Raw genomic sequence first — 25,733 nt, forward strand, 5'->3', positions numbered from 1 at the left:
ACTTCTCCGTGAATTGGTAAACGGAGTATATATTCCACAGGTAGAACTAAAACTATATACATATATATTATAATCTGTTGCTAGCCTTTAGTTCCATATCGACAATGATGTCTATTCATTGATATGAAATCTGCTTGGCATCACTTCACCCTTACCAGAAAGCCTAATACCTTCTTTGTCTTCCGTGTGCATTTGTGCAGGTGACTTACACCATTGTTCCATCTAGGAAGTTCAATACACCATATAATGTACAAATCTTTGATGGCTTGTTAGTCGTACATAACTCAAAGGCTTAAGTATGTTTTATAATATATGTACGAGACTAGCAATATATAATTATGGTTATAGCAGACGTATGATCATAATAAAAAAATATTAATCTTCTGTCAAATTAAAAATATTTAAAAATTAATGCAGTTATTTCATTTTCTACTAATTATAGTTAATGATTGACTGTGAACTTTATACTTTATTAATAATAGAATATATACTTTTACTAATAATAATCATTGATATTTTTATACTCATTAATAATACATTGGAATACTTTAATTCTTTGTTTTTGAATATTTAATAAGAAGTATCTTGTCAAATTTCGATGGCTTTAATAATTAATTTTAATCTGCTATTTTAAAATTATTAAGAGACACGGTCATGTCTCGCTCCAAGTATGCGTCGAATAATAAGAGCGCAAAAATTTCGACCGTCTATCTATACACGGAGAGAAATTTATGGTAACTGTTCCTAGAACATTTATGAAATATCATCCCATACCGTTATGGTAATGATTACTTGGAATTATGGGATAGGCCCATACTTTTTGGGAAAAGTTCCCATCATTAGGTTATCAGTTCCCATATTGCATGTGAAAGAATTATAGTAATGATTACCATACTCATAGGAATAGTTCCCATAGCAAATAGGAACCAATCCTACAACCATATTGTAACGGTTCCTAAGTGCATATGGGAATAATATATCCTATATGTTATGGTAACTACTCCCATCATGGTATGGTAATCGTTGCCATTATACTACGGTCAACGTTACCCTATATTATGGTAACGATTTCTTATAATATATATAATTACCGTTCTTATAACTATGCATTATGAGAACCATTTTCATACTATATTGTAATTGTTACCATAAATTTCTCTCCGTGTACTTCGTAATTTTATTAATTTCAAAAATTTTTACTATGACAGATGCATACTTAGCGCACATTTTTACAGATAAAATCTGCGGTTAGCTGATATATTTAAAACCGACAATATAATAATATGTTAACTTATTAACTATCCTTCACTTAGACTCTAATTATTTTGTCAAGTGAACTTTGAAAATATAATTAATGCCACTTAATAATAAATAATAAAATGAACTAATATTAATTCGTATATTTTAAACTTGAATTTGATGACGAAATTGATCATTAATGTCAACTTATAAATTTAAAGGAGTTAAAAATTTAATTAAATACTTAAATGCATATTAATATGTGATTTGTCCCTTTTAATTTTAAATTAAATATTCACTCCTTAATGACATGCCAAAAATTATGAAGCCTCTATGCTGGAAATATCAATCTACAGACCCTTTCAATTAGGTTAATTTATAACTTGGCTGTATTTTGCTACTATAAAGTGCGTATTTCATCCATTTTAGTGATAGCAAATATATGTGAGCCAATCTAATAAATACAGCATATGTATAAATACACCTCACACCCTCGAGAAATCTAAAATATAGACATACAGAGAGATATTTAGTATGTATCCACATGGATCCATTAGTCATTATAAACGAGGCAAATACAACGAGACAATTGTGTACCAGCCGCAATACTGAAAAGTTCATTGATTTTGCTCGAGTTTCCCGCATTTGACGCGTTACAGACTACTCGGTTCTGTTGTTATTCGTCTCTGTATTCTACAGTACTCGTTCATCGACAAACGTGTAACAATTGGAAAAGCGCGCGGCTACGGGCCACGCATGCACTATGTATACCAGCCGAGAGAAACTACTCAAAATCAACCAATAGTTGTGATGTGTTCAATCATATAGGATGATGAGAATACGCCCTGATAGCCACCTCATCCACACGATACTATTATATATGTTCTGGCCTTAACATCAGACAACTGGGTTGTATATATTTATATGTTGGTGTATAATACTCCATACATGTATAAGTACATCATCCCCACTGGAATATAGATTCATTATGCTCGCGAGTGTTACTGACTGTGTTCGAAGTTTGGAAAACAACTATTTCTAGTATTATCCAACGATGATGGGTATTGTGTTCATGTTACCTGCAAATGTATGTATATAAGTACGGCTATATAGCCGTTGACCGTTTATTTCAGGTATTATTATTGTGTATTGAAAATTGTATGTGAGTTTAAAACAGACGGTAATTAAAAGTACATATGCATGTACTAAGAATATAATTTTGGAAATTTTGCATATTATGTATTTCAAATATATGTATATCGCACTCAAAAATTGTGCCATTCAAATTTTTATGGCAAAAAATCTCATTCAAAACTTATAAATTTTTTTTTAAATAACAAAACTTTATAACTAATCAATTAGATAATTTTTTTTTGTGTAAATGTTTTTTTTTTGGTTTATTGATATCAACTACAGAGAAATTTTAAGTTGACTCATGAATAAAAAATATGAGTTAGTGGTAAATTTGTATTGCAAAGTAGCTGTAAAATGATAATAAACTTGAAATTTAAAAAAATTTCTGTTACGACATGATTCTGCTGTTGTAACATATACTAAACGCGCCATACATCATTTATATTTCATAGTGGCTATATACTTTTGAACGAAAATAAACTTAAACGGGCCGTTAAGATTAAAGTAAAATGGAAGCAAGTTCTAATATCTGACGAACGTGCAAAAAGGGTCAACTTTTTAATTGGTGACAATTTTTGCCGTCTCCAATATCATTATTAGTAAAAAAAAAAAATCAAAATTTAGTCAGACGCTGCTATATAAATTAATAGCTTCTATATTAATTGTTTATTCATTCATTCAATGAATGAAATAATAAATAACAAAATATAATCCTTGTCTTGTTTATTAAAAAATATTTGATTTATTAATCAATGAATAAAGTAAAAAAAGTAAAATATTCAAAATTTCGTTATCACTCGTAATTTCTTGCATTTCATATTTCACGTCTTGCTCGTTTGCCTGCTGCATATTCTCCTCCTCTACCTCTACTTTTACCTCTAGCTCTAGCTCTACCTCAACCTCCTCCACCTTCTCTTTAGGTCTATCTATACATGCAAAAGTAGAGGTAGCTTTTTCCTTCCCTCATCTCAGGATACTTTGTCACCGTCGATCGTGGCTCTGCTGCGATCCTCCACCTCCACGTTTTTTCCATCACCTCCACTCCCACTGCTGGCTCCTCCACAACCCACGTCCACGTCTGTGTTCTCATCCTCCTCCACCACCTCCACTCTTTCTCAACCACCGCACTCTTCTTCTCTTACTCTCATGAACGCGAGACTCTCAGTCGCCTTCACCATCCTCCTCTCAACCCCTCTTTCATTCCCACACTCTTTTATACTCCCTGAGACTCTCACCCACCCGATCTCTCTCACTCACAACGCTTTTTCACTTCTCTTTCTCTCCTACCATCATCTCGCCTCAACACACACATCCTCCCAACCCCCTTCTCGGAACTCTCTGCCAAATAACACGGCGCTTTCCCTCTTTTCCTCTTGCCCGCTTACCGTCTATTCCACAAACTGAAACTCCTCCTTCACGAGTAGAGTCTCCACTTTCTTTCTCACTTCCACCGTCCCGTTTTACTTCATTAGGGGATATGAGTTTTTCCACCCTCTTCTCCGTCGTCGCACATGAAAACTACCAGCCCGAGTAGAGGGCGTATCTCTAATTTCTCCTCTGGCTTCTGTATATTCTATACGGACCCAAAATAATTAGAAAATTCTACGCACTTTTTACTACCGCTGCTTAAAATCTCGTAAATTATTTTATCATTAAATTCTCGTTAATTGTACACAAAAACTTTTCAATTAAATTACTAAAATTTTTTTTACTTTTACCAATGGAAATTTTATTTTACTCATCTAATACGAGTTTACTAAAAAAAAATCTGGTATAGTTATTTAACATTGTTAACACACAAAATATATTGACATCGATAGTTTGCAAGATCATATCCATATCCATGCCCATCAATCGAGTTAGAGCATACTGTTTTATCGAGTCAACCCATTACCTCTTGGGCCGTTTGAATAATTAACTAAAATCTCGTTTATAAATATTTTATATTTTAATCCAGGCATGGACATATATATTAATATTTTTCGGAAAAACTAAAAAATATTTCATGTTCATAAACTATTTATTTAAAAACTAGTTAGAAAATATTCATCTAAAATAGTTTTTTGAGTTAATTAATTTAATGGGAATACTAGAAACGTAAAAGCATATCGACATTCTGTCCTCCACGAAAGATATCCTTATACATCCTATTTCTGTTCTCATTCTCTCTCAGTTCGCAAATATATCGATCGATATATTTTTTGTCAATGTACTATATAGTTGACGTTGTGTCCATGTGCACTTTGCCGAATTAAATATTTAATGTCATCACTTGATGCTAAAATAAGACAGTTTATTTTTGTTTATTTTTTTAAAATTATAACCATAGTCATTAATTAAAAATCAAAATAAAAAAATTCGCTTGTATATATTTTGAGTCCTTTGTCCTGTAATTTAAATATATTTAGAGACACAGTAATAAAGGTGTCAATAATTAGTTACTTTTAAAAAGTTCTCAAGTTGAGCGAAAAAAAAAAAATAAGTGATAAATAAAATAAAATATATGATTTTTTTTTAGTCTTACTTGAAGACATATATCTACAGATGATACATTGCACCATTATATTTTCAACGAGTACCCCAAATACAAATACTGTAAGGGTAATATGCATAATATATATAATATTATAGAGCCAGTAGAAGTACTGAATTTCACAACTTATCTTTTTCGATGGTGTTCCGCGTGGTTAGTTTTGGTGCTGAGTTTCTTATTCGAGTGTGAGTTCGAGTTCTGCCCACGGGGTAGGTCGATGAGTGCGCGCGGATCGATCCCCCTCGGGTCGTGAGGGGACTGCGACAACGGCGACCTCATCGTCAGGACACACCATCGCATTTGACCAGAAAAATTAAAATTTTCAAGTCATTGATTTCATATTTCTTAAACTTATTTCGAATTTTTTCTCCACGCACGTTTCACCTTTTAGCTTTCTGACAGCTATCAATCATGATTTATTAAACATCAGAAGTATTTTAACAGCTAAAAGTTCATTGTTCCAAATAAGAGTTATTTTAATTTCATAGGTAAAATTTTTTAGTCTATAAATTGAATTATTTGTATGAAAAATGGAATACATTAGTTTGCTTAATAGTAAATAAAAATATATCAATTCAACAAATAATGAAGATAGCATGAGCTTTATAATATATACATATTTATAAAAGTATAAAGCGCATGGATCGATTTCCCTTGGTATACTTTTGAGCGCGCGGCAGGGATTCGAAACAACATTGGCGCCCTCTTCTCTTCAACAAGAAACTCCCGCAGTCTACGTCGCCGTTATTATTCCCAAAAAAACAAATCATATTTTTTTTTTTTACGAACCTACACTACACTATCAGGTCTTATATATTTTTATACATACATATTTTAAGATAACACGCAACTCAATGACCCATCTGACATTTTTAGGAGTCATATGCAAAAATACACATACATATAAATCAATATAAATATCAATAGTAAAATATTTGAAATTGAAAATAGCTACAACTATGATCAAGATTAAAATGCGACGTAGATTTACAAAAATCGATCGATGAGTAACACAGAAGATGGATTTTCTCAAAGAGCCTGATGAGAGTCAGTTTTCAACCCCTCGGTCACATATATATATAGAAAACCAGGGGTTGAGTAGTAAAGTCCTGCACCCTCATCGTCGAGGGGTCGAACCCCCAGCAGGACCTATTTTCCAACCAACCATAGCACGCCGTATTTTTTCGTCCCTCAAACACGATCCAACACGCCACGTGTGCGGCGTTGGTCGTATAAGCAGAATAGAAGCTACACTCTACAGTACACAACAGTGGTAGCTATACCCTGAAGGTTGTTGCCGAGTTTTAGCTCCCCATAAACTTTAGCTTGCATATTTTTCTCTTTACTATACAGCCCAAACTACTATACTGCGATGTACTATATTACTATATATCTATTAAATTTTTTTCTCTTGTCTATTTTCATAGCATGAGAAAACCCGAGCTCTTCCGCTATTACTTCCAGCTTCAGAGCTGAGTTTTCTTCTTTTGGACAAAGACTTTTGTAGACGCACCATTCATGCACAAAGTTACTTACAAACTTGTAATGAACGTCGTTTACACAAAAAAATCCTCTAAAGAAGTTAATCCAGGACTTATTTATTTATTAATAATCTTAATCTCAATCTTTATTTTGCGTAATGACTTGAGTTATTGGGAATTTTTTCTATGAATAAAATAAAAAAATATATTGATAAAATATATTGAAACAAAAGTGGTATCGTTAAATTTTTTATGAGGTGAGGAAAATGTAAAACGATAGAGTAATTGGAGAGAGAAAAATTTTTGTGAGAGTAAGCGAGAGAGTATTAGATAGGATATAGAATATAGAGGATGATGGTAGGTATGTTATGTATATGAGAGGAAGAGGACGAGGGACATTGATGAGAGGGACGAACGGAAGAGAGAAGGTCCAGGGGATGTTGGACGTCGTCCACGTCCCGTTGGTACCCCATCATCACAGCTCCCGCTACGGGTGTACTACCAACGCCACGGACTCGATGTTAGCGCGATCGATACGACCATCCCCCTCCCCTCGGATACTGGGGCCAATTTTTTTACTGTTCGACCCTCGCGTTTGCGCATTTACCCCCGTGCTCATGTTCTATACATGCTTTTACCACCACCGTCAATATTACTACCACTACTACTATTACTACTACTGCTACTACTATTAATACTACTGCTGCTACTACTCCTACTACTATAGTATACTACTGCTAATACTACTAGAACCTTCCTATCTTCCTGTTTATATATAGTCGGGTGCATTTATTATGTATCTAAGCTTTATATATCTATATACATAAATGTATATGATCTAAAATCACTCACATACGTTTTGAGTGCGCATCATGTACATTATGAATTGCGCGTAATACTGAATTTGCACAAACATCATATCTCTGATATGCTTATGCCTGTGTGTCAATCTACCGATCAGTTATATGCACAGATATATATATATATATCCAGTATTATATAAAACCCTTGAATATACTGTCAATTGCATTGCAATTAAATCTAATTATCTTATGCTATACAAATTCACTTTCATACATATATGTACCTCAGTTTTAAAAAATAATTATAATAGTTCAGTCGGAGTTTTTGAATTTATTTTTAAAAAAAAAAAAGGAAAAATTTCAAATCGAGTTCACAGTTTTGAAATGTTGGATGGAAATGAAAAAAAAAAGTTTTATAATTAATTAAAAAATGAAGTGAAGAAACAATGGTACCATTTATGATTATGATAAGATTGAATATACAAATTTCAGTGAATACGAAAGCTCCGTGAGGTGTAGATATATTAAATAAATTTATATAGATGCCGTATATTGAGTTGAATGGTTATATTACAGAGAAGACGTCGAGTAATGTAACAATCAGCATATATATGAGAAAGACCAACTAAATCCAACTCTCTCTCTGTCTTTCTTCATATATGTGTATATATAAATATATATAGTTAAGAGTTGAGAGTTGAGTTTATATAGTTGACACATACGAAGTGAAGGTTATATTTAGGTGAACTCTGGCATTATTCGAAGACCGGATGAACTCGACGGACGGATGTACGTATGGACCGACGGACGGGAAGCAGTACCAGCGAGTATAGCTCTGCAGCAAGTAGTACATACAGTATAGGGCCTCGCAATTCTGCTGTCTGTTCAAGTCTGACGGTTGGACGTAGTAGCCCACGGCGAGCTTGACGTTCGATCGATATATCCGTTCCGTATATATGTATATATCTCGACGAATCTCACGAATAAACAGTGTTGAGCTTTTCTATCCCCTTCTCCGAGTTGTTACTTATCTATCTGATTTTCTGTATACTTAAATCGATGTATCCAGATATTATACATACGTATTATAGATGAAAATCTGAAGATACCATATTTTTATATATATGTATCAATAACCGATTGTGTGTGAGTACGAGATGTCACTAACAAAGTCGGGTTTGTTACTTCAAGGTCGTTAATTTGGGTTCAGTTAACAAATTACAAAGTTTTGAGAAACTTGTCCATTATCATTAGGGGGGGGGGGGGGCAAAACGGGGTACCCCCAAAATTTTGTAAAAAAAAATTTTATATTTTAAATGGTTTTTAAACATTCCAAAATCACTTTAGTAAATATAATTGAGTGTTATTTTGAATTTTTTTTGTTAAACTTTTTCAAAAATCAATTGTCAGTTAAAAAATATTAATGACTTTTGTTTTATGATAGAAACTATAAAAAATTTGTTTTTCTACTTTTGTAGCCAATAATCATGTAAAATATGATTTTTTATTATGTAAATTACTTGCAAAAAAGTTTAACTTACTCAAATTCATTTAAAATCCAGAAATTTTTATTTTAACGATAACTGAAAAATTTTCCTATTTACATTGAATGTTATTAAAAAAACAGATTCAGTGTATTTGAGTCTTCAAAAACTTCGTATTTTCTTAAGTACCCCGTTTTGCTCTTCCCTCCCCTATGTCTTTACGAAAATTTGTTGTAAGTTTCACTTTAACGAATTATCTCTGAATTCGAATCATTGAAAAAAATATGAAATTCTATGAAGACCAACACTGAAACAATTGACTGTTATTTTATAAAAATTTTTTCAACAATCTGTACATGAATCACTTGGTGCAAGAATTTTTTATTATGAAATGAAGACAAAAATTTTTTTACACTCAAGAAAATTTTTTCTCGCCCCAAGAAAATTTTCGTTTTCAATTTATGGTGCGAAAAATTTCTTAGGATAAGTAAACATTTTCTTAAAGCGAGTAAAAATTTTTCGCGCCAAGAAATCTTTTTTTTTTTGTATAAGAAATAGTGAATATCTACTTGCTTCAATTTTTTAAAAGCTACACCCTTTTGCCAAAAAATAAAAAAAAAAATTTTTTTTTATGAAACCGTAATAATTTGATTCTACGTGAAATTCTTAACAAAAATATTCATGTTTCTAATTTGTTTAAATTGATATTAATATCCTATATATAAAAAATTATGAAATTAAATGGTTTAAAGTTGAAGAGTTCGAATTTTGAATGCTATTTGTATTTATATTGCATGAATATAGCTTATAATAACAGCAAGTAGTGGTGAGTCAAGATGACTCGTGGTCACAGTAGATATAACATGTGAGTCAGACAAAGGTTGTTATGACATACTAAGAGATATCAAGCACGATGAAATTATTTGTAATATTGTAGTAGCATTGCTACAAGCAGACCAAAGTTTAAAAATTGTCTAAAGTTTTATAAAGTTTTTGAATAAATTTTTTCAATTTATTAATCATTTTATTATATATATTTTATTCATATTGTTTGTATAGAAAATTCATAGAAATTAATTAACAGAAAATGTGTATGTAAATATGTAAAATAAAATTACAAAAATAATAAAACGCATATTTGATGTATAGGGGAATATTTGACGTGTGATGAATTGATTGATTGACGAGAAAAAATAATTCGTTTTTATTGAAGTAATATATATATATATATATATATATATATATATATATATATATATATATATATATATATATATATATATATATATATATATATATATATACTTATATATGTATTCATATATATGTTTTGAAAGTGTTATATATATTTATTCGATTCAAAGGCAACCATATTCTTTTTCATCAACCATTTTGTTGACAAAGCTGTGATGATATGACGTCACACGGCCTACATGATAACCCCGGAACGAATAATGAAGATAGAGGCTCCACTTCTTCTCGTTAATCTTAACGTGTTTGCCTAGACCGCGATTTACTACATTGAATGTACTGTTTCACAAGCTACAAGTTAAACAAAACTTTTATTTCTTTCAAATTGTCGACTCTCAGCTTTCAAATTAATTAATTAAAAAAGTTTAATTTTGTTACTATTATTAATTGATTGTTGTAAAATGTACGGTACAATTTTTTCTATTATTATTGATTTTATTGAATATCGTTTAGAATCTTTTTATAAATTCTAATTCTAGACATGACGCCAGTTATAAATTCTTCCGAATGCCCTTTAGAACTTTTTAAAACCCTTTTATTTTATCTTATTTTCTCCTGATTTGAACTAAAAATAACACAGTCTTTAAAATAAATTTATGATAACATTAAATAGATTAATGTGGGTTGTAAATAACGATTCCTTTGTAACTTTCTGACCAACGTTTTTGACATAAAAAATAAATAGCAATTAAAAGAAAATATTCAGCAGTTTTGTTAATTGGTTTACTGGTAAATTAAATAATAAATCCGATAATTAAAGTCCCAGATTTAAAACCTCAAAAAGTGGATTACGCGAAAATTGAAAATGACATCAGACAGTTGTCGATGAGCAACTACATCACCAAAAAATTCATATATAGTGATAGTGACATAATTATAATTCGCAATCACATTCTCTATTATACGCGACAAATAAATCATTTTTATCATTATTATTACTCTCATCAACACACTCACAACCCATCACGACTGTTTTCGACAAACAAACACATAGTAATTTTAAAAATTAATCATCAAGTGTCTTTCACGCTAAAAAATATCCATTCAACAGCATTAATAAATTATTAAAATTTATTAAAAGTTATTGATCCTCGTAATTATCAAATTTCGATAGTAAACTTTTTTAAAAATTTTAATTATTTATTTCTTATAATTCATTTTCTACATGATTTATGTACCACTCATTACTTGTACAGACTGATTGCCTCCATAAACATAAATCTTTCCGATGACACTAAAAATAGTCGACTTCCTCGATTTAATAACTTTTTGTAATGTTATTTATAAGACGTAATATTAATCCAGTGAAAAGAAAAAAATCCAAAATAATGAACAAATAAATAAATAATGATAATAAAAAGAATAAATAAAAGTGATATAAGTAGGTGTAGAAAAACTACACACACATACACACATATCCTCATGGTCATTCCAGCGATAAAGAGGATCAAACAGGTTGTGCGCGGGTGGAAAATGATAATGATAGAGTCGGGAATGATTCTGTGTCCACATTGGATTCATATATGGATGGGATGCTGCTGTTGATGCTCTGTTACTGCTGCTGATGGTAATGATCAAGAGAATAATAAAAAATAAAATTGAAAAAAAAAAAAAAAAAAAAAAACGACACACAAGTTATACAGAAATAACTTGAACTCCAACGCGGTATCATCAGCATAAACGCGTTCATCGACAGTAGAGGTATAGTAAGCAACCAACAACACTCAGCACAAGGTGGAAGCATCCTTTGGAACCGGTCCTCTCTTGGTTGCGAGCATGCTTCTTTTATATACTTATTCTATGCGGCAGCAACGGCAGCAGCAACAGCAGCAGAAAGCAGCCTCGAGGAACCAGCAGAAGGCATTTGCCGGGTCACACTGCTGTATAAAATGACGTTGCGCACGACCTCGGCGCGAAGTAACTCAGTAAATTTTCAACATTAAGGTCGTGTACCACCCTGTGTGTACTATTTTAGAAATCTTATTTAATTTATTGTAATTTATACTTACTTTCGGGCTTTTAGCCCAATCAGATGAATTGTCCATTTAAATTAATTAATGAATTCATTTTTAAATATTTTATCATCACGGATTATTGTTACAGTTAACTGTTAATTATTTCATTGCTTTAATTAATTGTAATCGAGAGTAAAATTAATGTTCGTTTTCATTCATAATATTTTTTATTTATTATATATATATATATATATATATATATATATATATATATATATTTTATTACTTTAATTATCGACTGCGCTTGAATTATTTTTATTGGAAATAAACTATTAATGAATGAATCTTCTCGAGACGATTAACGAACTTATAAATATGCATTGCTGTGAAGTGATTGATGCATAGCAAACTTTAAAACCATGACGATTTATGTATTTTTATTTTTACTTGGTTTTTTTTTTTATTAGGACATGTTAATTATAATTATTTTTAAATGGAAAGATAAATGTCGGTGTGTGTGTGAGGTTGAGAATTGGTATGATATGTATGTCGATCATTTAGAAAAGAGAAGTTTGCTCTGTTTACGTGCGTGAACGGTGAAAGTCCGTCGCGCAATCTTTTACTTCTTCGAGACTTGGAATAAATACCTGGAGCTCTAACGAAGCGCTATATTTTTTGCTTTTATTGGCAGATTATAAAGAGAAGCTAAAAACTTTTATACTCAAGAAGTTATTAAAAATGGAAAGTGATACTTTTTTAAGCGTCATTGATTTTAGGAATAGTCTACTTGCATAAATTGTAAGAGATAAAATGTATACTTAAAATCGAAAGGTTATTTTTTATTAGTGGAAATTATTCTAGAGTTCTCAAAATAAATTTTAAGAAATTTATTTCTTGAGATCTTTTTTAAAACTTTAATGCACGTCGATGTCTCTCAGTTATTTTAATAATAATAAAAAATATAAGATATTCTTTTTTTCCTTAAAGAGATTATATTTAAAAAAATTCCAATTTATTAAAAGAAAAGTTATTTATTTTCTTCAATATACTTCAATTGAAAATTAAGCATTTCTATTGTAAATAATTCCGAAAGAATCGATAAATAGAAATTACTGATTGTTTTTAAATTAGTTTATTGTTTAATTCTTTTGATAAGAAATGAAATTTGAAAAACTTTATCTATTGTTTGAAGTTAAAATACTTGAAGAAAACTTGAAACAAATAATGTAAAATATTTTGCAAAAGCATTTTAAAGTTTAAAATTTTACCATTATCATTAAATGCAAGCAAAAAATTTCATTTCTTTAGGTTGCACTAATAAGCTTTCAATTTCAGAAGATATGAAATTTTAATAAATTTCCTAAGATTCAATAAGTGGAACTTTTCCAATAAATCAAATAAAAACTGAACTGAAAGTTTTGAATATCAGCAAATTAAGGCTTTTTAACTTCTCATTTTAAATACTTCAATGATGAGTTTTCAATGTGTATATCTATATCTATATCTATATCTATATTTCTCAGTCAGATTCAGATTTAGTAGACGTGCGCATTTTAAGTTGTACTCTTGTCTTCTGATAGCGCAAAACGGCGCGCCTTCGTGTCCGCCTGTAGCGTCGATGGCCTTTTTTTCTTTGTCTTTGTCATGCAAACTCTCGCGCGCGCGTTCACCAACAAAACAAAGATAAAAAAGCCGAGTGAAACGAAACAAATAACAAGTTAAAGTGAGACAGCAACTGGTCGCGAGTCTGAGACTCATAGTCAGAGTATTTTCTTCTCTCATTTTACCTCTCTTCTTCATACTTTTTATCATCTTATCTCTTTCTTGCTCGCAAGCAGAGTTATCCCTTCATCTCTGTTCAACTCATCAGCAATTCGCATTTCTTGCAGTCATTTGTTTATACCCCTCTTGCTCGTACTCACCAGTTAAGATTCACAAACAGCTCGTGAGAAATTTTCTCTTTCTAGTGGCCTGATGCCAAAGCTGTGTGCTGCTCAATCCTTCCATCTTTATCATACTCACCAGAACAATGACCTCTCAACCTTGTCTTCTTTTATATAAAGACCATTTTACCCGTCTTTCTCACTTGCACATTCTTCTCTTAAGTTTATCTCCCTTGTCCTCTTTCTCTCTCAAGCTTCCTCTTCACCGTCTATTGTCTCTCTCCCACTGACCCCACTTTCTTGTTTTGCTCGCCGTGATTGCAGCACGCCACCACCGCACCACCTCGCGCGACTTCTCGTTGCTCTTTATTTATTTGGATTTTTTATTTTATTTTATTTTTTCTCCTCTTCTCCTCAGATACTTTTCTTTTTGTTCATTTTACTTACTTGATACCCAACATTTTTGAACTGCCTATATAACAGTAAACTTGGACTCTTCGTCAAGCATATATACTATTATCGATACTAATACTTCCATCATCTTCAGCATCCACTTATACATATATTATATTATCTTCTAAAAATTAACAACAAAATATATATACATTAAAACAATAAACAATTTTACTTTATTTACTTATCGTTGTGTTATGATCCTGAAGCCAGTAGACGATTAACAACTTTTCAATTTTATTTTAACCAATCGATTAAAAAAAAAATTAAACTAAAAATATGCACATGTAGAAAATTAAAAAAGCTATAGGTGACATTTTTTATTTTTATAATTTGTCGTTTTCAAAAAAATCCAAAAATTATTATAGACGTCGGCTAACCTCAGTATAATTGTTGTGTTTACTTTATCAAGTATGGAAAATTAAGGAAGATAAAAAGACATCACGCTTCTCAAACCTTGAAAAGATATCCTGCACGCAGTTTAATTTTGCTGTGAATGCAAAATAAACCAATAGTTGGTTAGTTTATATATAAATATATAAATATATATATATATATATATATATATATATATATATATATATATATATATATATATATATATATATATATATGTACAAGAAACCTCTTTGCAAACATGTTTTTATATCTCTTTCTTTATATCCATCCTCAGTGCTCTCACGCTCTCATTACTGTATCTTGCTTTCTCGTAGTCTGGCGCGTGGCAGTTTTAGTATATCTTTGTCTTCTCCCTTATAAATTGCACTTTGTTTCAATGGGTTTGTCCTTCACAATCATTCCCATTCTCTCTATACTATCATACACTTATATTTTATTTTCTGTCTCACGTGCGTTAGTTTGCTCTTTCGCGTCACGGCAATTATGACTTCGGTGAAACTATCACAACCCATTTATTTGTTCTATATATATATATAAATATATATATAGATACATAGATATAAGTGGGTGTATAGGTCGTGACTGTGATTTAACGCGAATAAAAAAAAATAAAAATTGAAAATTTTGTGGTCGGGTTTTTTTCTGAATTAGTTGCAGGTGTTTCGCGAATAATAAACACGGTCATAAATTCCCTATGTTTACTTTATGAAATTTTTGCGAGACAAATTTTAGACAAAATAAACAAACAAGATTTTTTTTATATATTTTCAATTTATAGTTCATTTCTGAATCTGTATAAAAATATTCATTCATATTTTCTTCTTCTGGTTTTATGCTTCTTCATTTTTTAGAACAAAATTCATCAACGAAAGATGAAATTATACGAAATGTAGAAATATACTAAATTATATATACGATTATACTGTACTCGTTTACCATGTGTATGTACATATATATATATGTATGTGAGAACAAAATTTTCCTCGGCAATGTGGCACCAACAGATAAATTTACCCTTCCTCGAGATTTTCAACTCTGTACTCTGCGTATTTTCGCATACGTTTTCTCTTCCTATTTTCTCTCGCTTTATATTATACATTATGTTTTTTATCCCTTTTAACTCTTTTTTAAAATTTTTTTATTTCTTTTGTTTCCTAGAGGTCGTATTCAATTTTTAGTCATTGTATTATTATTCTCTTCTTTGTCTTCAATATCACTTATTCGTTTTGTTAAAATGAATTGTTTTTATTTACATACATGATTCAAGTGCGGTTAAATTTTATGTCGTATATCTTCAACCCTCTGTTTTCTTTATGTAGACATTACTCCAATTACTGAGATTTTTTAATATACAAATAATTTTTTATATATTATTCCAAAGCAATTACTTTCCGGCAATTATCGACAAAATAATTATTTGAATAATTCTTATACATTATATAGACAAAAGCATTTACTTGAATGCATTAATTATTTATACAAAATCGAAAATTAGGAAGTAATAAATCGATTATTCAAATTTCAGTCTCCAAAAATAAACTTGTCAATATTAAAATATAAATTGTTACACTAAATTCCAATATCGTTGTAAATAATTTAATCAGTATTTAAGTACTTGATATATAAAATTAAATTTTAAATTTATGCGACAAAGCTCCAATCGATATATACGAATAGAATCAATTTATCAAGACTTAAAAATTTTTTAATTTCAAAAACAGTAAAAAAATAACGAGATAATTTTAATGACAAAAATATAATTTGCAATTATAATTCTAAAAGACATAAAGTAATTTGAGCATGTATAGTTTTTATTTGAACTCCTATTTATCTCCTTCAGCTAAATTAAAACTATACACTGAAAAAGTCCTGAAGGTCTGGAAGTCATTATATTTCTTATGATTAAAATAAATATCTTCGAGAGACGGTTGTGGTTAAAGTATATAGAAGCAAATAGATCATACTGTCGTAAGTAACGCGTCACCCAACATATAGAATTAATAATTCAACCAACATCAGTCGCATATAAGCATACGGCACACCACGCCAAAGTAGCAAGGCCACCGTCCCTGGACTCTGACCAAAGTCGCACTACTCTAGCGCAAACCGGCTTTTAAGATGCGCAAAATTGTTTATACGCTATGTATATATATGTATATATATAGAGAGACAAACGAGGTAAAATGAAACGCATTATTTGAAACAATTTTTTTCTGAAATAAGTAAATCATTACTCTCTAATTATTATTTTGAAATGGGAGATTTTCATACCGGTTTTTTTTTTTTTTTTTTTTTTTTTTAAAGAACTGACTATATTATTTAATATTTTCTTTAAGGAGAAATGTCAACCGATTTTTAACTCAATTAAATTTACGGGTAAACACTGGAAACCTAAAGTACACTATAAAAAATTTTTTGGACCCGGTGAAGTATGAATGACTCAATGTAAAAATTTTGGTGTAAAAATTACACCAAATATCGTGTTAAATTTTGCAAACGTGTAAATGTGTAATTTATGATAATTTTGCGTTAAGGAAAAATAATCATAAAAAAATTCAAATATTAAAAATACTATTTAATATTTAAATAATTTTAATATAGTTATTGATTAAAGGAGTTAAAGGTGCTCAATGATCATTTGTTGCTCATCAAAATTATAACCGGTAACACGGAATGGTGTAAAAAAGTAGATTACATCGTGTTAAAATTACACGAATAAAAAATTTACACCGAGAGAATTTTACACCATTATTTCACACTACACGGCCGTGTAAAGTTCTCCGGGTCCATTTTTACACCGAAATTTTTTACAGTGTAGAGAGTCTTTAGCCTTTTTTAAAACTTTAAGAAAGGGCTAAAAATTTCGTATTTCCAAAAATTCTAATTCATCTTCGAGAAAAATTGTTTTAAAATTCCCATTTACTCTAGAGTGCAACAAAAATAGTCTCGTTTAATTTTCTGAGTGTGAGAAAAAAGTCCAATGGCGTTTCCTCTTAAAGGTTTGTAAAACAGTCATAAAATTATTATAGTTTTCCAAGTTCATTGGAGCTTCATAATATATAAATAAATAAATATATTTTTTGATGTTATTTTTTTTCCAAGAGAGCATGAAATTGACACTTGAGAATGAAAAAGGAGTGTTCAAGATTGTATGACTTTTTTTATCAGAATTGGCCACTCGAGTTGTTTGTTAAACAATCGAATGAAAAAAATGTTTGTACTTGATCTTGAAAATCAACGTAAACAATACAGATATTTATTTAATTTAAAAACGACTATTATTATAATGAATTAAATATTTGAATTGAATTTATAAGCTGAGAGTTTTTGATAAGATTACATAAAAGCAATAGATATATAAAAATATAAACACGCCGTAAAAGATTACGACGTATAAAAATATAGAATTATTATTATTTTTACACTGTCATTGATGTAACCATGACCACAGTCAAGGCTGACCATCTGTTTTCTTTTAATAATAAGTTATAGCTTATCGTGTATTACAACGATTGTATGTGCCGTCGTCCGGCACTTTACTGGCATCATGGTATGGGTATTTCGGATCGTCGACCGATAAAACGGCGCATGTCGTAATCGCAATTCGTGACCAAGGAAAAGGAATGAGTTTCATGTTTTTATTTTATTTATTTATTTTATTCTTTATTTACTTTCTCACAATATATATATATAGATATATACAGCTATCTTTGTCCCCCTTGTATGACGCGTCCAGCTGATTTTATATATCATTTTTTTTTTCTTCTTTTTTTTTCACAAACGTTTGTACTTGACAAGGCCGCGTAGATTATCCGGCAGTATATTACAGTAGCTTATTGCGTTTATTTTGTGAGAGCGTTTGAGAAAGAGATATGAAATACTGTATAGACATGCGCGAATCTAATAGCGTGTTTTATACTATATGCTTCTATTCAATTTATCTCGTTTGCATTTATATGTATGTACATTAAACTGTATCGGTTCACCAACTTATATGTATATAAACTTAGCAATTGCATCGGTCAATGAACGTATTTTATACAAAGGTAAACGGTTATAGCTGAATGAATGAATCATCGGTTTGCATAGATATAGATGTAGGTATATATTAGCATATATATATGTGGATATGTCAGAAAGACGTATAAACATATTATGCAATCGTGAGTGAAGCATCACGTTGTTGGGATTCTATCAAGTGGCCTCAATTTTATCGTGAAAATCTCAATGCGTCCCGACACGTACATCGTACATTAATATATATATATATGTTATGTACAAATAATATGAGTATGCATCTAGATATTATATATGTTGTGTGTATATATAATGATATGTACCCACATAAACTAATACACGTGCAGACTAGACGCGACTACACGATATATTTCTACGCATGTTTATTTATTCCAGACGAATACTAATTTTATGACGATAATAATCGGTGTTTATTTATTTGAATTTTATTAAATATTAGATTTATCATGAGAATAAATAATAAATGAATGTATTTGTAAAACTAAATATGTGTGCGAACGAGATGTAAAAATAGATGTGTAGGATTGAGAGTAGATTTTTATCATGAGATAATATTTTTTTTTTGTTCAAAGTCGATGACTTAATTTCTGAATGGGGAGGAGTCATGTGTTTTTTGTTAAGCGGATTTCTCGGTTATACTTGTAGAGTGTGAGTGAATGAGTGAGTGAGTGGAAACGACGACGTGGCAGCAAGCGGAGAACCATATACACCGTCTCGCATTCCCGAACTGGAGCCTCGGGGATTCTATAAAGTAAGTTCTTTTTTGTGTGAGTAAGAATACTCAACACGGTACGGCGTCTGGCACGCGCGATTCTTCTTCTTGCTCATCTTTAAGACGTGGTTTGAGAATATACGGAAGAGGTTTCTCCCTTGATGCCTTTTCCTTTCTATCGTCCATTTGAAACGTTCTTGACTTAACCTTTTTCCTTTTTATACGCCACTTTTTTTTTTTTTTAGTTTTATTTCCTTGCCTTCAATTTCAACTAATGAAGACATTCACATAGAGCTCTGGCTCACAGTTCCCATGGCACTCTTTTTAAGATACAAAAAATAAACGGACCCAATCAACTAATTAATTTGTCAATAAACTTGTAATAAATTATTTGATCTTCGTGTTGTCTACTATAATCGAAATAAAATGAAAACTTTTTCATCAATCAAAAATTGTTTGTTTCTTTGTAACCACAAAAGCTTTGTAAATTATCACTAACCAGTCAATTATTGAACAAAAAAGTAATAGTAACAGTAAAAAAAATAAATCCGCAAAGTACCGTTTAAATTTCTAGTTAAAAGAAAAAAAAATTACAGTACTTTCCACCGTCTAATTGGTCTTAATACAAAAATCAGTGAAAATAAAACCGACAAACGAATGAAATATAATATAATTAATGGTTACATAAATATAAATACATATATATATAATTGCCAGCTTCTCAGCTCTACTTTATACACAGATAAAAAAGAGCTGAATAGGAGTAGTAGTATTCTACAACAGGTAGATATTCAATTCCAGTAGACACGACCATGTACCGTCTGCAGTTGCTTCTATTCGCGCGTGCACGAGAGAAAAAGCAGACAAGAGTTGTTATCCATTCATAAATCCCATTAAACCATTCAAAACTGCTCAAACCTTCACCATCACTCGCTCCGTTTTTTTTTTTTTTTTTTTTTTTTTTTTTTTTTTTTAATATTATTATTATAGTTTTATGTTCATCTCTTTCTCTTCTTCAGAAGCCTCCCCCGTCCTCAGAATTAACTTGACCACGTGCGCACGCCATCAGCTCTTAACACGTGGTAATAATGCACATTTCAGTAATTAAGTTGTTATTAAAGTATACACACTTTTAACGTCATCATGACTACGTGTTGTTATAATTAATACTTGTGATGTTTGTCATAACATATATATATATATATATATATATATTGCATACTTTTGTTTACACTATATATAATATATGCAGCATGCATTTATAACAGAAATAACAGTACATTGAACGTAATATTTAATTAATAAATAAATTTATTTATCATGAATAGCCGATGAATGAACTGTTATAGTGTGTAGTAGTATGTAGTAGTGTGAATGAAATTTAGTTAATTTAAATCCTTTTAATAAACCGTGAAAATAAATACATAATGAATGAATTATTAAAGCGATAAATATATAATAAGTCTCACGTTGGCGCGTGCTTCAAGTTAATAAATTATTCAGACTCACACAACACAGGCATATTAACATGGACATGGATAAATATCTATATATATATAAACTTATTTGATATACACTAAATCGAGTTTGTTGGCTCACGTCCAGAGTGTAATGTCGATCATTCACGGGACACGTACGTGTTCGATTGCTGACGAATCCATATACATATTACTACACATGTCTATATGTATGTAAATATATAAAAATGCATTTTTATTTTCACCCTGCTATGTAATATTCCTTTTATTTTTTTTTCTTGTTCATTTTTTTCCAGCAAATATGTATGAATACGTGGCACACCTGTGTCAAGTGCATGTACATTAACACTTGTTGCATCAGATTGACTCGAACGGAAAGAAGATATATATATATATATATATATATATATAAATGTATGCAGCATGCCTGAATGTATGCCTATAAGCGAGTCAACGATATCGGAATCGAATATTTATATACATATATAGAGACTGAAAGTATCCATCGCACTTTAACAATCACCCTAGCTACCTTCTGCTGGCTTATATACTTGAAATACATTACGAGTTACGAGTATATAGGAATGAAAACGCCGATACCCTGAAGTTATTAAAGAGCACCGTCGAGTCGATTCGATTCAAGCCAGTAGACTAAAAACACGTGCTTTTATTTCGATATAAACGCTTTGGAATCCTAGTATGTATAGTGGCTGTATCTTTGTTGAGACTGTTGAGAGTTTATAGTGTGCATGCACTACTCGATCTCGAACTCGAACTCGACCTCGACCTTTTTTTCACCAGGATCAATGCCCCCATTAATACACTACACGAAAACAGGTGTCGTTCTTGTGTATAAATTCAATTACGTAACAAATACCACAGTAATCTGTTTTTTTTCTTTTTTTTTTCTTTAGTTGCTTTCAATTTATTCTCTTTTCTCTTTTAATCGGTTGTTGTCGTAGTAGCAGAGCTGTGGTGGTGGTCTTAGTCGTCACGGAATTCCGTCTGAGACATCTGGGAAATGCGACACTAATTTCAACAGACAGACAGAAAGAGACAGAGACATCTGTTCTTGAACTTTGTCTGGGAGTTTGTGAGCAAGACAACGGGGGGTTTATGTTAGAAGTAGAAGAAGATAAAGAAGAAGCGAAAGCAAGCAAGTAAGTAAGTTGAGAGCCAGCAGTAGTGAATGAGGGTTAACCACCAGTGGTGTCGGGTTATGCCAGTAGTAGAGTAGAGTGAGAATTATGGTACGAGCTAATGTAAAGGAAAGATATAAAGGAAACTTGAACAATATTAAAGAGGATAAGACATGGCGCGAGTAAGAGGGTAGTTGGTATGTATTATATAGAATAATAATAATAATAATAATAAGGGTGGGATAATAGTAAGGCAGACGGAAGGGCATAGTTAGTGTAAATGTGCATAGGGCGGGTAGGAACTGGAACAAACGTAAAGGAGAGAGAAGAGAGTGGAAGTAGGGGATTGTTATCATAAGCATTCCGAACTTGACCCACTCACCGAGTGGGAAGCACTCAACTCCACTCCTACCCTGTGGTGGTGATGATATGAAGTTACGGGCCGCTCGTGCGAACCGTAACGCGATAACAGCTGTTGCTGCTGCATATCCACCATCCTCTCTTTCTCTTTCTCTCATACCGAACCCTCTCATCATCTGATGCTTTCATACTGCTGGTCCTCTCTTTCTCTACTCTCTCGTCGATTTTACTCGCTGCAATGCCACGGCAAAAGTTTCGACGCTTCCCTCACGGCCCTCGTGCTATTTCACACCTCGATGTATATATATATAAGGTCTCTTTTGCTCTACATTTTCCTATACTGTGCCAGCTCTCTTGCTCTCTCGCACCACTCGCACTCAATTTGAAACCCGGTACTGGTACTCGATATTTCCAATAAAAGACTTGACGAGTGACGAGAGATAAAAGTCACCACGTGCTCCGATTGCCTTTTTATGATTTTTTTATACATTTACTACTACTATCACTACTATTACTACTACTACTATTACCGTGGTAACCTGCTACTTCCAACTCTCTTGAGGCCGATGACTCAAAGAGATAAAGTGAAAATCCACAGATCATCTCACCGATTATATCTGATGGGAGATTCCTAAATGGTAATCGTTTGAGAGATATTGGTTGTAAATATATTATGCATGTATAAATATCATAAAAATAAAAATAAAAGTATATGTTAACTGATCGCGTGATTCATTCTCCGTTGCTGTATATATTTATACCAAAGGATCTTGAAAGTGAGAGTGGGATAAGAAAGGATTGGATATACAAACACTGTTTATAAAAAGTTCATTCCCCTTCGGATGAGAGAAAGAAAATAAAAAAATTAAAAAGAAGCAAAGGAGGTTTTGTCCCAAGAGAATCGATGTCTCAATAATAAGACACTGATGGCTCATTAGTAACACAAGAACGAGCTCACGTTCTTCTTATACTATACAACTACTGCTGCTACAGCTACTCCTCCTTGTACTTTTGTCTCTTTGTCATCAATGTATCCAGCGTATTTATTATATCTTTTTTTCATGTCGTTTCGAACCCCCATTGAAAATCTTTCATTCTGTATAAACTTGACCTACTGAAAAACAGGACAAAATAAACACGACTAAATGGTTCACCAGTGGCGCCTGTTTTGCCACATTTACGTTTTCGTCTTTCTCTTTTTTCTTTCTTTCTTTCAATCTCATTGTTATTCTCTGACTACTTATTTTATTTTTTTCCAGACTCTCGAGTACACGTGCTGCAAATTTAATTTTCGTTTAATACGTTTTTTTACCAACTGACTCTGTCTCGCATACTACCCCTGGATTCACGTGGGTAATCCCGCGTAGATGGGAGAAAAGTAGAAAAAGAAACTATGGGAAAGCGAAAACACAGAGAATCGTATACTTGTGGGTGTATTTGTGTGTAATAAAGAGAAAACAATAAAACTAACAATAAAACAAGAGCATACGACGTAAGTGAATTTAATTGAAACGTAAAAGTGATCTAACGGGCCGATCGCGTGAGTCGTCGTGATCACCGCAGATAAGAACGAGTGTGGCATATATATATATACGATGAAGTAAAGAAGAAGAGAAGAGTAATGTAACCTGAGAGTCTTATCCACGTGCCGAGAATCGTTGCGCGTGGATCACGATCGATAAGAAACGGTATCTTAAAGTGGAAGAAGACATTAATGGTCATCAATTAACATGTCTCTTAACTCTTTCATACGCAGTTGAGTATATAGAGTGTCATTATTCTTAAACTTGATAAAAAAAAAATAAATAAATAAAATAAAAAAATTCATTCTTGATCTGACTCTGAATGTCAGCTTTTTCACCTGGTGGCTTATATATCAATATAAATAAATAAAGAAACTCAAAATGTAATGACAGAAGAAACAGAGCATTGCAGTTTATCTCAAGCACGTGGTGTGTACGCTCAAGTTCACCTACATTTACGGATATATATACATATATACATACAAAGGTATATAAATGGCAGGTATATTCCTTATTCGCGGAGCGTGTAATGTAAGAAAGAGTAAGAAATAAGTTTTACTGGTGAAAAGGAAATTGAATGTTTGACAGAGACAAAAGTTTAATCTGACATTCGAAACTTTGTCGACTGCCTACTTGTTATCTCGATAGACAATCGATTGGCGGTTCAGTTCAGCAAACTGGAGAACGATTTTCCGTCTCTCTTACACTCACTTACTCACTCAATATATTTTTTATCTCGCTCACTTATACGCTCTTTCAGTCTGTCTCTTCCTACCTCAATATATATAGATATATAGATATGTATATATGTATAACGTGGCACGTTTTACTCTCAATCTGCCTCAAACTCTCTCGTCCCCCGTTAGTCTCTGGTTCGCGTTCGTCCGCCTACCGCTTTGTGATGCCAGAGTATTCCACCCTCTTCGCGTTTTACGTCTCTCTATATAAATGCCTCTCACTCCAAAGAGAGTTTCCCTCGATTGAACTTGACCCAGTGTACAGTGGGGTAAACGAGGAAATGACTGAAATCTTGCGGCACTCTCGCTCTTAATGGTCACCGACCCGTCGGGAATTCCGTCGATGGGCTCTCTACTGTTGTACTATTGCACCCATACATGTGTATACACTATCGCAAAACCATTTTCACTGTAATAGACACTTTACCTTCTCTATCGAGTGGTCTACTGTTGTAACATTTACACAGATAGACCTATACGCACACTTATGTACTTATACATACCTCGCAACAGTGGATCGGCAACATCACCGGTATTATGTACACGTACATGTAAGTCTAATCGACGATACTGTGGATTCACTTTCAAGTTAATCGATATTGTAGAATCAGTTGTACATTGCTTTGTGAATGGAGTAGACGCTAAACCAACTTGATAGAGATTAGATTATATATACATATACATATACACATATATTTATCTATATCTATATAAACATACACAAATACAAAATCCAGTGATCCACGTTGACTGATTAATAGCGTAGCGTAAAGTGTATAGTGTAGCAAACGTTGCACCCTCATCGCACACCCTCAGCAGAGTTTGCAAGGCTTACACATAAACCGGAGAGAGTTAACGACGTAAATCGAATCAGCGTAAACCACCGGCTGCGACCGCTTGAACTTGACCTACTGTGGAAACCCGGCTATATACTATTATACATAGTAACTAATAAATATATACATACATATACATTTATATGAGCATGTGCTTTAAACCTCAGTTGATGTGAAATCACGAAAATCTTTCAATGTTTGATCTACAGTCTATATAATACTATATATATATATATATATATATATATATACATGACCTTGCCCATTATTCCCTTACTCTACATCTAATCGTTTT

The 25,733-nt window shown here is 31.8% G+C and overlaps 1 protein-coding gene across 2 annotated transcripts in view; it reads right to left on the minus strand.

Moving 5' to 3' along the window:
• Nucleotides 1-25,733, minus strand: part of LOC103573231 (uncharacterized) — a 118,353-nt gene that overhangs the window by 45,377 nt on the left and 47,243 nt on the right. The gene's annotated exons all lie outside the window — the stretch shown is intronic.

This window comes from Microplitis demolitor, chromosome 8 (genome assembly GCF_026212275.2).
Source record: "Microplitis demolitor isolate Queensland-Clemson2020A chromosome 8, iyMicDemo2.1a, whole genome shotgun sequence".
Lineage (NCBI taxonomy): Eukaryota > Metazoa > Arthropoda > Insecta > Hymenoptera > Braconidae > Microplitis > Microplitis demolitor.